This window comes from Mus caroli, unplaced genomic scaffold, assembly GCF_978045245.1.
Source record: "Mus caroli unplaced genomic scaffold, Mus_caroli_1 scaffold_12, whole genome shotgun sequence".
NCBI lineage: Eukaryota > Metazoa > Chordata > Mammalia > Rodentia > Muridae > Mus > Mus caroli.
The window spans coordinates 79,545,541-79,558,239 of record NW_028227267.1 but is presented as its reverse complement, the minus strand read 5'-3'; positions in this window follow the sequence as shown (position 1 = coordinate 79,558,239).

Sequence of the window (12,699 nt, the reverse complement as noted above, 5' to 3'; positions counted from 1 at the left end):
CAAGTTTGCCTTGAACAGCAATATTATTTGTTAATTAGCTCTTGTTTTCTGTTTTTGTTTTTGTTTTTGTTTTTTTGTTTTTGTTGGTGTTGTTGTTGTTTTATTTTCTGATTCTTTGCATTACTCTGTTTCTTATTGGGTGATTTCAGCCCTGAGCTTAACTATTTCTCAAGGTCTGCTTCTCTTGGGTGTGTATGGTTCTTTTTGTTCTAGAGTTTTCAAGTGTGTTTTTAAGTTGCTTGTATAGGATCTGTTGAATTGCATTATGAAAGCACTTAGCTGTCTGAATTTTCCTCTTAACATTTTCATTGTGTTTTATAATTTTAGGTAAGCTGTGCTTTCATTTTCATTGAATTCTGGAAAGCTTTTAATTTCTTTATTTCTTCTCTGACCAAGTTATTATTGAAAAAAGAGTTCTGAAGTATCCATGACTCTTTCTTTTGTTTTTGTTGGTATTGAAATCTAGCTTTAGTTCATGGTGATCTGATAGAATGAATAGGATTATTCACATATGTTCTAGATATTTACCACCACTTCCTACTGCTATCATTTTTCCTGTAATAAAATTTGGAAAAGGGGAAAAAAAGGAAAAGGAAAACAGAAAAGAAAAATTAGGACCTAACCCTCAAATATGAGATAAATATAAGGAATGTTTTGTTTCTGGTATGTAATTTCTTTACTGACAAATATATTACTCATCATGGAATACAATTAGAACTCTTGTGACATAGATGATAGTTCTATTAGAAAGTGTCACATGGTTTCCACTCACTAATATTATAGATTAATATAATAGAATTAATAGGATTAATTCATAAACACCTTTCCCATTAGTAAAATTCTTGTATTTGTCTTCACAAAGAACTTACACAAGGAACAAGTAAAACACAATATTGAAGAAAAGGTAGTATGTCAGATTAGAGAAGGTAAAATATTTTGCTATTAGCTTTTTTTTTAATGTATACAATTATTTTTTAAACCTTAAAAGGTAGAATTTGTATTATTAAAATCACTGAACAGTGAAAATAATTTATATTTTCAGAGATAAAAAATTGTATTAAATTAAAGGTCTTGATTCTCTTAGTATAAAGTCAACAAAAATAATGCAGGCAGTAGTGGGGCATGCCTTTAATCCCAGCACTTGAGAGGCAGAGGGAGGCGGATTTCTGAGTTTGAGGCCAACCTAGTCTAAAGAGTGAGTTCCAGGACAGTCAAGGCAACACAGAGAAACCCTGTCTCTGAAAAAAAAAAAAAAAAAAAAAGTGAAGTTAAACTATTTATTGTCACAATACAAAATTAAATATTCTGAGGTCACAAGTTAGACATTGAAGGACAGGTGAAAATCTTTCCCCACATAATGAACTATTTCACAAAATTATCTTCATATACAAGGGTGAATGTGATACTAACGAGAGATGGTATGGGTAGCTCTACACATGGTAATTATATGCTCTGCTTTTATTCACATATGTGTGAGGATCTTCTGTTGTTTTGGCAGAGTGGTTGTAAAGGCATTATTTTCCTGTGCATTGAGGAATTCTGAAGTGATTTTTCACATGAGCAGGGAAGCATTATCTCTGCACACTGAAGACTGACAGTAGATTCAATAGTTTAAGGGACACCTTAAAAAACTTCTTTCACAACTTCTATAAATGTCATGTAAGGGAGAGTTTTAGCTTTTCCCCATCAAGTAAATCCTCACCATATTATCATTACAAAGAGTGACGCTGTGAATACCTGAAGAACAAAGCTGAATACAAATAATGTCTAATGATTCACATCCGTGAAAAAGATTTCATCAGCCTTTTCTTTTTCTTTTCTTATTTTTCAGTAGAATGTGATATATATATATATATAGAGAGAGAGAGAGAGAGATAGGTATACACACACACACACACACACACACACAATGTAGACAATAGCTTTCTCATAGCAGTACAGAGAATTCTGGTGGATTATTATTATTATTTTGATATTTAAAGTGAAAGCATTCTCTCTTAGGAAACTAACTGACCTTGGTGTGTTTGGTTTTCTTACCTTGAAAATAAGTGTACTTCTTGAATTTAAATTTCATAAGAGGCTCACAGTTCATCTAAAGACAAACTTCACTGAGGTCCTGTGACAACTATGTCGCCATTTCATCACGTCTCTTCACTGCTCTCATCTCGGTGACTTTCAAAATTAAACTGAGAATTACACAGACTTAAAAAAAGAAATTCAGCTAGAAAGTGCCTTTTAAAATAACAATGATTTTTGTTTCATGGGTTTTTTTGAGGCTATGCTGTTCCAAACCACCATTCATTACAGATTAATGAACAATAATTAATTATTAATTACCGGGAGGGAAGATTACATGCATTTGCCTTAGGCCTGACAAGCTGTCAAGGATTCGTGCCAGGATTGCCAAGCTCAGCAAGTTTCAGAGGTGTGACACTGAGCACTCAAAGTTAAATGATATTTCCAAGAGTGTAGAGGAAGAGTGTGAACAACAGACACATTTTCCTTGAGTGGGTCTCTTTCTTGCATGTGAAATAAAGAGGACAAGGTGATGTGTTTTTCTTATACAGCAATGATGTTGACGTTGACGGCTCCCAGTTTTTCCCAAAGAATTGGTTTATGAAAACTATGAAAAATGAAAACTATGCAAATTCTCATCTTCAATTATTTTCTAATAAACGAAACTAGAGATTTCTGGAAAAGCAGTGGCTTCAAAAGTATATTTAGGTCTGAAAAACTACAAGGTCCCCAGATGCTGTGTGTCTGAAACAGAGCCAGCATTGGTCCTCTGGTGCATTAGTCACACTTTAAAAATTAATTTTTATATGTAAGAACCTCTAAACAAAATAGAAAATGAGATATTGTCCTATTCAGAGTAAAACTAGTCCAGCTTCAGTAAAAGAATCTTGATTATATCAAGAAATTTTAATTGTAATCATGTTAATCCTGAAATCATGTAAAATTACATTTTTATCAATATGATATGAGCGTGTATCACAAAAAGTAAGCCAGTTAACTCTAAGCATCATGTGAACATGTGGCATAAATTATTATTACAAAGAGTAAGCACTAAATATTTCACAAGTCAATACTTCTCTATTGTATTTAATCTGGAATTTACTAAATTCAGTCATGGTTACTACTGTCTTTCTGTCTCTCAGCAGAAAACAAACATGCTTTTGTAGGATAATAAAATACAAGATAAGATATGAGATTAAAAAAAAAAAAAAAGACACATCAAAAGTAGACAAAAAAGAACGAAGAGAAGGACAACAGTCCAAAAGAAGGCCCAGGAAACAGAGACCTAGTCATTTACTCACTCGAGTATACCATAAAAGACACTAAACTCTTATATCATAATATATGCACAAATAACTTGTGGGTTGGTGTGTGAAATAGTAAATTAGAATGAAAAATAAATACGAATAAGATAAACTTTAAAGGGGCTGGTGAGATGGCTCAGTGGGTAAGAGCACCCGACTGCTCTACTGAAGGTCCAGAGTTCAAATCCCAGCAACCACACATGGTGGCTCACAACCATCCACAACGAGATCTGGCGCCCTCTTCTGGAGTGTCTGAAGACAGCTACAGTGTACTTACATATAATCAATAAATCTTTTTTTAAAAAAAAGATAAACTTTAAAGAGAAGTAGGAAAAGTCTGACTTTACATTATGAGACAAGGAAGTTGCAGATTTTCCCATGAATTGTTTTTCTCTTGGTTATCTACTAATGAGCATGTCACCGAGTCTCACCTAGTCTTGAGAGTAGTTTGTTTTACCAATGATATTCTTTTTTATTATTATTGGATATTTTATTACACTTGAAATTTTTTTCCCTTTCCAGGTCTCCCCTTCAGAATCATATCCCATCCCCTCCTCACCATGCCTCTCTGAGGGTGCTCTCCCACCCACCAATCCACTTCTGTCTTTCTGTCCTGGAATTCCCCTACATAGGGGCACCAAACACCCTCAGGCCCACGGGCCTATCATCGCACTGATGCCCATCAAGTCCATTCTCTTCCACATATGCGGCCATAGACATGGGACCCTCCATTTGTATTCTTTGTTTTTTTTTTTTTTTTTTTTTTTTTTGGTGGTCCAGTTCCTCAGAGCTCCCAGGGATCTGGCCTGTTGATATTGTTGCTCCCTCCATGGGTCTGCAAACCCCCTCATCTCCTTCAGTCCCTTCTCCAACTTCTCCATCAGGGATACCAGGGCTCAGTCCAATGGTTGGCTGCCAACTTGTGCCTCTATTTGTTAGGCACTGTTGGAGCCTCTCAGGAGACAGCTATATCAGGCTTCTATCAGCAAGCACTTCCTGGCATCTACCATAAGGTCCGGGTTTGGTGGCTGTATATGGAATGGATCCCCAGGTACGGCAGTTTCCAGATGGCCCACACTTTGTCTCCATATTTTTCCCTGTGAGTATTTTGCTCATGCTTCTTAGAAACACTGAAGCATCCACATATTGGTCTTCCTTTTTCTTAGGCTTCATATGGTCTGTGAATTGAATAGCCAAGTATTCCAAACTTTTAAGCTAATATTCACTTATCAGTGAGTACATACTGTGTGTGTTCTTTTGTGACTGAGTTACCTCACTCAGGATGATATTTTTAAGTTCCATCCATTTGCCTGCGGATTTCTTAAAGGTAAATAAAATTTCCTTTTCAAGTAGCTATCAATTGGAGATAGCTTTTGGGTAAAGAAATGGAAAAAAGTGTTCCTACTTGTCCTTTCAGATCCAGTAGAATGTGTGCAGACCTTGTAGGCTCTGGGCATGTTGTCCCATGATTTCATCAACTAGTTTATCACATTGATTTAGAAGGTTTTGCTGAAGGGGTTTGCACCCAGTAGGAAGAACAACAATATAAACCAACCAGACACCCCAGAGCTCCCAGGAACTAAACCACCAACCAATGAGTACCCATGGCTCCAGTTGCATATGTAGCAGAGGATGGCCTGGTTGGACATCAATTGGAGGAGAGGCCCTTGGTTCCAGTGTAGGGAAATGCCAGTGTGGTGAGGTGGGAGTGGGTGGGCAGGTGAGTGAGCACCCTCATAGGCCTAACTGCCTTTTTGCAAACTGGGAGGGGTTGCTCTTACCTAAGCCTGCAGTAGTTCCTGGAACTGACTTGCCCAGTTTTGAGAAGCAGAAACTCAGGCCTGGCCTCCTGAACTGCTAGTTTATAACCTATAGTAGAGACAGCTTGTCTCAGACCAATTCACTCCTCTCAGTGATGATCCAACCAAGGGTTTTATATATCTAGAAAATATTCTATCATTAATCTAGGTCTCAAACCTGACATAATACTATAAATATTAAAAATAAATATCAGTAACATATTTAAAGGAAAGCACATGAAGTATATTATAAACTAAGACTACTCATTACCACCAAGCTTGGATTTCCAGAACAAACTTACTAAACTTCAGCTTTTCACTATCTCCCTTTATATCTATTTTTTCCTGCACATTGTAAAGTTCCTGAATAAACTGCCTTGAGAAGGACATCGGTTTTATTGCCTCTTTTCTGCTGATCAGAGATGGTAGCAACAAGTAGTGGTCCAAATGGGGATGTGACGAGTCCAGAACTCTTAGCAGTCAGGGTAGCTGGCTGGAAAGCTCCCAGGTAAGTGAGACGATTCAAGTTCTTGGTTAGAGACTATTAGGTTCCTGGATTAGGGACTATTGAGGTTCTCGGAGTGAGACAATTAAAGTTACACCAGGCACTATGGGAAATACAATATCAGGACATTCTGTTCGTCAGTCCTGAAAAGACCTCCTAAAGGTGAAAGGAATTGGGCTGAAAAAGGAAACCCTAGAAATTTTTTTGAAAGCGGTAGATCAGGTGGCCCCATGCTTCCCAGTCTCTGGTCACCTTACCGACTGAGCTGGGAGAATTTAGGAAATGATTTGAAGTTTGCAGAGGAACAGGGAATCCTTGCAAAAAGGGTTCTACCTGTATGGAAGTTAGTTTGCAACTGTATAGAGGACAAGGAAAGGTGTGGAGCTGAGCTGCAGAAGGGGAATGAGGCTTTGAACAAAGTAAGAGAGGAGAGATCACAGAAGTCCAGTGCTGAAAGCAATTCTAGCGAAGGGGACATGTCTGAAGAGGACTTGGAAAGCGTAGAGGACAGTTTAGAAAAAGTGAAAGTAAAAGTGCAGCCATCAGCTCCGGACTGATGTTATGCTCCCGAAGGCGCCACAGGGCGTAGTTTGCATCCAGAAGCATGGCGAGAGCTAAGTGCTCACGGCTTCCCAGTTTTCCAGGATACTCAAGGAGCTCGATTCCATGAGACACTAGATTGGAAAGTAATTCAAAGACTGGCAGAAGGGATACCAGCCTATGGGGTCACTGCCGCTTTCGTTATTGCTCAACTTGAATCTCTGCATCGCTATTGTCTAACTCCCAGTGATTGGCAGAATCTGGCACAAGCCTGTCTTTCCCCTGGACAGTATCTTGACTGGAAAGCATTCTTTATAGAATATTCAGGTGAACAAGTCTCTCATAACGCGAGTGCAGGACAAGTGGCCTGGGATCAGGATATGTTATTAGGTCAAGGAAGATTCGCTGCTGCACAGATTAACTACCCTATACAAGTTTATAAACAACTTAATAAAATAGGAACTAAGGCTTAGAAGTCCTTCCCTAACAGGGGAAAGTTTAGTGGTAATTTAACAAAAATCCTTCAAGGACCCACGGAGCCATTTGCAGACTTTTTGGCCAGGGTGGTAGAAGCAGCAGGGAGGGTGTTTGGAGATCCTGATACAGTGATGCCATTAATGAAACAGCTGATTTTTGAACAATGTACAAAGGAATGTCGACAAGCCATTAACCCATATAAACATAGGGGGCTTGAGGTATGAATGAAGATCTGTAGATAGCTAGGAGGCCCATTAACTAATGCAGGGCTGGCTGCTGCAGTTGTGCAGGTCTCCCAAGGAAAGAATGGGTCCAGGAATGCAGGCTGCTTCAAATGTGGGCAACCTGGTCATATAAGGCAACAATGCCCACAACAGACAGGAACGGGAGGCCAGAGACCTCCGGTACCTGGACTTTGTCCAAAATGTAAAAAGGGAAATCATTGGGCCCATCAGTGTTGCTCAGTGAAGAATATTCATGGGCAGCCAATCTAGCATGATGGCAATCGGCCAAAAAAACGGGAGATGGGGCCCCGACCTCAGGGCCCTCAAATATATGGGGCAGTCACCGATGGATGGCCCAATTTGAGACCACCAATGCCAGAACAACCCAGGAGGGCCACAAAAGGAAGCAAGCGCAGGGCTCGACCTCAGTTCTGCCACCCTACTAGTATTAACGTCCCCGTTTGGGGGTCCAGCTGGTGAATTCAGATTTCAAAGGCCCTCTACCAGCAGATACAGTAGGATTGATCTTAGGAAGGAGTTCTGTAACAATGCAGACCTGATAGTCCTTCCTGGAGTCATAGATTCAGATTATACAGGACAAGTCAAGATCACGGTTTCTTCACCTAGGGGCATAGTAGCCATCTCCCCCGGAGGTCACATAGCTCAGTTGCTTTTATTACCTAGTTGTCATTCTCAGTTACCAGCTAAGGAGGAAGAAAGAGGGGACAAGGGATTTGGCTCTACTGGCACTTCTTCCTAGATTTAGATGAAAGCTTATAATAGAGGGAAAGGCTATTTCTGGACTGTTGGACACTGGCGCAGATTTCAGTATCATCAGCTTCAACGATTGGCCCTCTGGTTGGCCACATCAGCGATCAGAGCAAACCCTGAGAGGACTTGAATATGCTCAGATGCCAGAAATGAGTTCTTGCCATCTAAGTTGGTGTGACAAGGAAGGGCATTCAGGGCATTTCCAGCCCTATGTCCTGCCCATCCCTATTTCATTATGAGGGCATGATTTGATGAAAAGGATGGGTTTTAAACTGACCAATGAAGGACCATATAGCACCGAAGCCCAGTGAATGATGTTGCATTCGGGATATAAGCTGGTAAAGGTTTGGGTCACTATTTACAAGGTATACTATCCCTGATACTGGTTGAGAGGAAGAATGACCAAGCCAGTTTGGGTTTTTCCTAGGGGCCACTGAGGGAGCTCTATCCATTACTTGGAAGACTGAGGAACCAGTGTGGGTTCCTCAGTGGCCACTACCCTCAGAGAAATTAACAGCAGCACAAGAGCTGGTTAGGAAACAGTTGAATCTAGGCCATATCATACCCTCTACTTTCCCCTGGAATACCCCATTTTTATTATCAAGAAAAAGTTGGGAAAATGGAGGTTATTACATGATTTGAGAGAAATTAATAAACAAATGGTAATTATGGGGCCCGTACAGAGGGGATTACCCCTTCCTTCTGCCTTACCTAGAAATTAGCCATTAATTATTTTAGATATTAAGGATTGTTTTGTTTGTTTTTTTTGTTTGTTTGTTTGTTTTTCCATTCCATTGCATCCCCAGGATGCAGTCAGATTTGCTTTTACAATGCCCTCTATTAATCATGTTGAGCCTGATGAGAGATTTGAATGGATTGTTTTGCCTCAAGGCATGGCTAATAGCCCCACCATGTGTCAACTTTATGTAGATTCTGCTCTTAAAGGGGTAAGAGATCAATTTCCTAGGTTGAAGTGTTATCACTATATTGATGATATACTTCTTGCTGCACTCACAGAGGAGATGTTGGAACACGCATATAGTGTAGTGATCCAAAAATTAAAAGAAAAGCAATTGGTTGTAGCCCTGGAAAAGGTTCAGAAAGGAAAAGTGGTGAATTATTTAGGAAGAAAAATTTTTGACAGTCAAGTCCCCAGAAAATTCAGATTCAGACGGATAATTTGAGGACATTGAATGATTTTTAAAAGCTATTGGGGGATATACAGTGGGTACGTCCCTATTTGGGCCTAACCAACAAACAATTACAACCATTATATGATATTTTACAGGGGGATATAGAATTAAATTTTCCCCAGTAGCTTACTAATTTTGCCCATGTTCGTTAAGTTTGGTCGAAAAGGGCATTCAAACAGTAGCATTAAAGAGAAGAGATCTGTTCAGTCCTATTATTTTGTGCATCCTGCCCTCAGAGACCCAGCGTACTGGAGTCCTCTGGCAAGATGCCCCTTTGCTATGGATACATCCCAAGATTTAACCCGCAAAAATCTTGTCTTATTACCCTGCCTCGGTAGCACAATTGGCCTTGATTGGCCTACAACAATGTATTCAATATTTTGGCAATCCCCCTCAGGAATTGATTGTTCCATATAATATAAAGCAAATAGAAGTATTATCAGCTACTGTTGATGATTGGGCAATTTTGAGATGTAGCTTTAGGGGGAAGATGGATAATCATTTCCCTAAGGATCCAACTTTGCAGCTGATTAAAGCTCATCCAGTTGTTTTTCCATGAATTACTTCTCGAGTGCCATTGCCTGATGCCCCTTTAATTTTTACAGATGGGTCTAGGACAGGCTGTGGAGCATATTTGGTCCATGGCTCCACGCCAGTAACTTTACATTTTCCCCCTGCTTCTCCCCAAGTTATTGAGTTGCAGATTGTTATAAAAGTTTTTGAATTGTATTCTGGATCTTTTAATTTAATTTCAGGTAGTCAGTATGTGGTTAATTCGTTAGCAGTGCTGGAAGTGGTGGGGAAGGTGAATTTTCGATCCACTATAAGGGATTTGTTAAATAAATTGCAATCCTTAATTTTAAATAGAAGTTCTCCAATTTTGTCCAACACATTCGAGCTCATACAGGTTTTCCTGGCCCTTTAGCAGAGGGCAATGATTTGGTTGATGAAGCTGCTAGAGTTGCTTCTGCCTTTTTGATACAAACACCTGTAGAACTGGCTCGTGAATTTCATTCACAGTTTCATGTGAATTCCAAAACACTTTATTCTCAATTTCATATTACTAGAGCAGAGGCAAGGGATATTATTACAGCTTGCAAAGCCTGTGCCCCCCTATTGCCTCAGGAGAGTGTGGGAGTAAACCCTTGTGGCCTGCTTCCCCTCCACATTTGGCAAATGGATGTGACTCATTTTTCAGAATTTGGTAAACTACAATTTGTTCATGTTTCTGTAGATAAAGCCCCTGGAGTGTTGTTTGCCTCCCTACATACTGGTGAAAAGGCATGCCATGTCATTGCCCATTGCTTTGAGGCATGGAGTGCATGGGGTCATCCCAGAGAGCTTAAGACTGATAATCGACCTGCTTATATTTCAGCTTCTTTTGTTTCCTTTTGTAAAATGATGGGTGTCTGCTTGGTGCATGGTATACCCTACAATCCTCAGGGCCAGGGCATCATTGAAAGAGCCCATTGCACTCTGAAAGAGTGTCTAATGAATCAGAAAGGGGGAGTAACCTCTGGGGCTACTCCTAGGGAGAGATTAGCCATTGCTCTCTTTACCTTGAATTTTTTGAATAAAGATAAAAATGATTTGACTGCTAAGGAATGGTTTGCCAATCCTGAGGCATCCTACAAAGGCACAGTCATGTGGAAGTGTGTTCTGAGTGTATGATGGCATGGGCCCTATCCTGTGTTGGTCTGGACGAGAGGGTCTGTTTGTGTGTTTCCATAGGATCATCGCCAGCCGCTGTGGGTTCTGGAGCAATTGACGAGGGTAGTTCAAGGGACAGAGGTGCCCTGATGAAGCTGCTCCTGGGGGTGATGATGCTACCTTCAGTGATGACTGAATATCTATGATGGGCCCCCTTTTGTAGGTGTATTCAAAATTCGCTGCCCCCATGGACTGGCTGCCAGTCCAGGAAAGCTGTGTGAGCCATGAAAAAATATTTTACCTTTTCCCCTTATATTAGTACCAGTCATAATCAAACGTTTTTAGGTTTTAATTAGACGCATCAAAATCCAGCCCAGAGAGGGGCAAGCAATCCCTTTAATATTTGGCTGTTGTGTGGGATAAATTGGGAAGTTGTACAGATCTTTCTCCTTTGAGTATGTTGATGGAGGGACATGGGGAAATACTAGCTTTTATTGGAATGGATCTGTATTATTTGAGTGTTCTGTTTTCAATTTGCGTATGGGAAGAATGTATTCTTTAAAGCCATGCTTGTATGCGTTTGGCTTCCTTTTGTATTTTTAGTTTATAATGGTAGTTATTTTGATGATGTTGTAGAATGTAAGGAGGATAGTTGTTTTTATAATATGTGTTTGTTGGAATGCTTCTATGTTTTCTTTATCTATTGTGACCAGAATGCCTAGATTGTTACCATGGACTGTGCAGGCCCCTTCGGTTATGACCTTGTTTAGACCCAAAAGAAATTTTGGGGTAGTCCATTTCAATTCCACTCGAGTGGATGTATCCATGGCTGAAGGACTTGCAAATTGGATTGCCACCGCTATGTCACACCTAAAGGAATGGGCCAGTATTGGTGGATTGGCACTGTGCTGCATGCTCATCAGTGTCCTGACCTTTTGATGCATCTGCCACATGCAACATCGCCATCGCAGGACTCAAGCTCTGTTGATACAAACTTTTACAGCTGTGGAGATGGGACAATCTCCTCAAGTGTGGCTTGGCATGCTAGAGAAGTAGTCAATGACTGGTAAGACTTCCTGGACATGTTACCTACCTAAGACAGGGATCAGACCACTGCTGTCTGTCTCCCTATGATGGGTAAGGAGCATTGTTGCAGGAGGCAACCTAAGACAGGCATTCTCTTTCCCAATTTAAAGAATAAGGGGGAGATGTGAGGACCGGGTGTGGCTGCGGCCCCAAGATGGCGCCCGGGACTGCTGTCAAGTCTTATGACTGGCACCTGGCTTCCTCATATCCTTCAAGATAGCCACGTACCTTGAGCTGCATTGTGCAGATGCACCACAAAGTAAGATCAGATGATGTGACAAATGTAGTCCTGAGCCAATGAACTGTGGCTAAGTGGACTGGGGTGATGAGGAGTGGATGAGGGCGGTTAAAAGGGGATGGCTGAGAGAGGTCGGGGCATTCTTTTTTCCTGCACATTGTAAAGTTCCTGAATAAACTGTCTTGCAAAGGACATCGGTTTTATTGCTTCTTTTATGCTGGTCAGAGATGGTAGCAACCCTGAGGAACATACAGATTTGTTTCCAGAGTAACCACTCTTACCAGTTTGCAATCCTGCCAGCAATGTAGGAGTGTTCCTTTTTCATCCTTGCCAACATGTGCTGTCACCTGAGTTTTTTGATCTTACTCATTCTGATTGATGTAAGATGAACTCTCAGGGTGATTTTGATGTGAATTTCCCTGATGACTAAAGACTTTGAACACTTCTTTAAATGTTTCTCAGTTATTCAAGACACCTGTGTTTTGAATTCTATGTTTAGTTCCTTATTTTGATTGGATTGTTTGGTTTTTTTGGAGATTAGTTGTTAATTTTTTTTTTTTTTTTTTTTTTTTTGGTTTTTTCGAGACAGGGTTTTTCTGTATAGTCCTGGCTGTCCTGGAACTCACTTTGTAGACCAGGCTGGCCTCGAACTCAGAAATCCGCCTGCCTCTGCCTCCCGAGTGCTGGGATTAAAGGCGTGTGCCACCACGCCCGGCTGAGAAGAGGGCGCCAGATCTCATTACGGATGGTTGTGAGCCACCATGTGGTTGCTGGGATTTGAACTCTGGACCTTCAGAAGAGCTGTCGGGTGCTCTTACCCACTGAGCCATCTCACCAGCCCTAATTTCTTTATTTATTTTGAATATTAGCCTTCTATTAGGTGTGGGGTTAATACA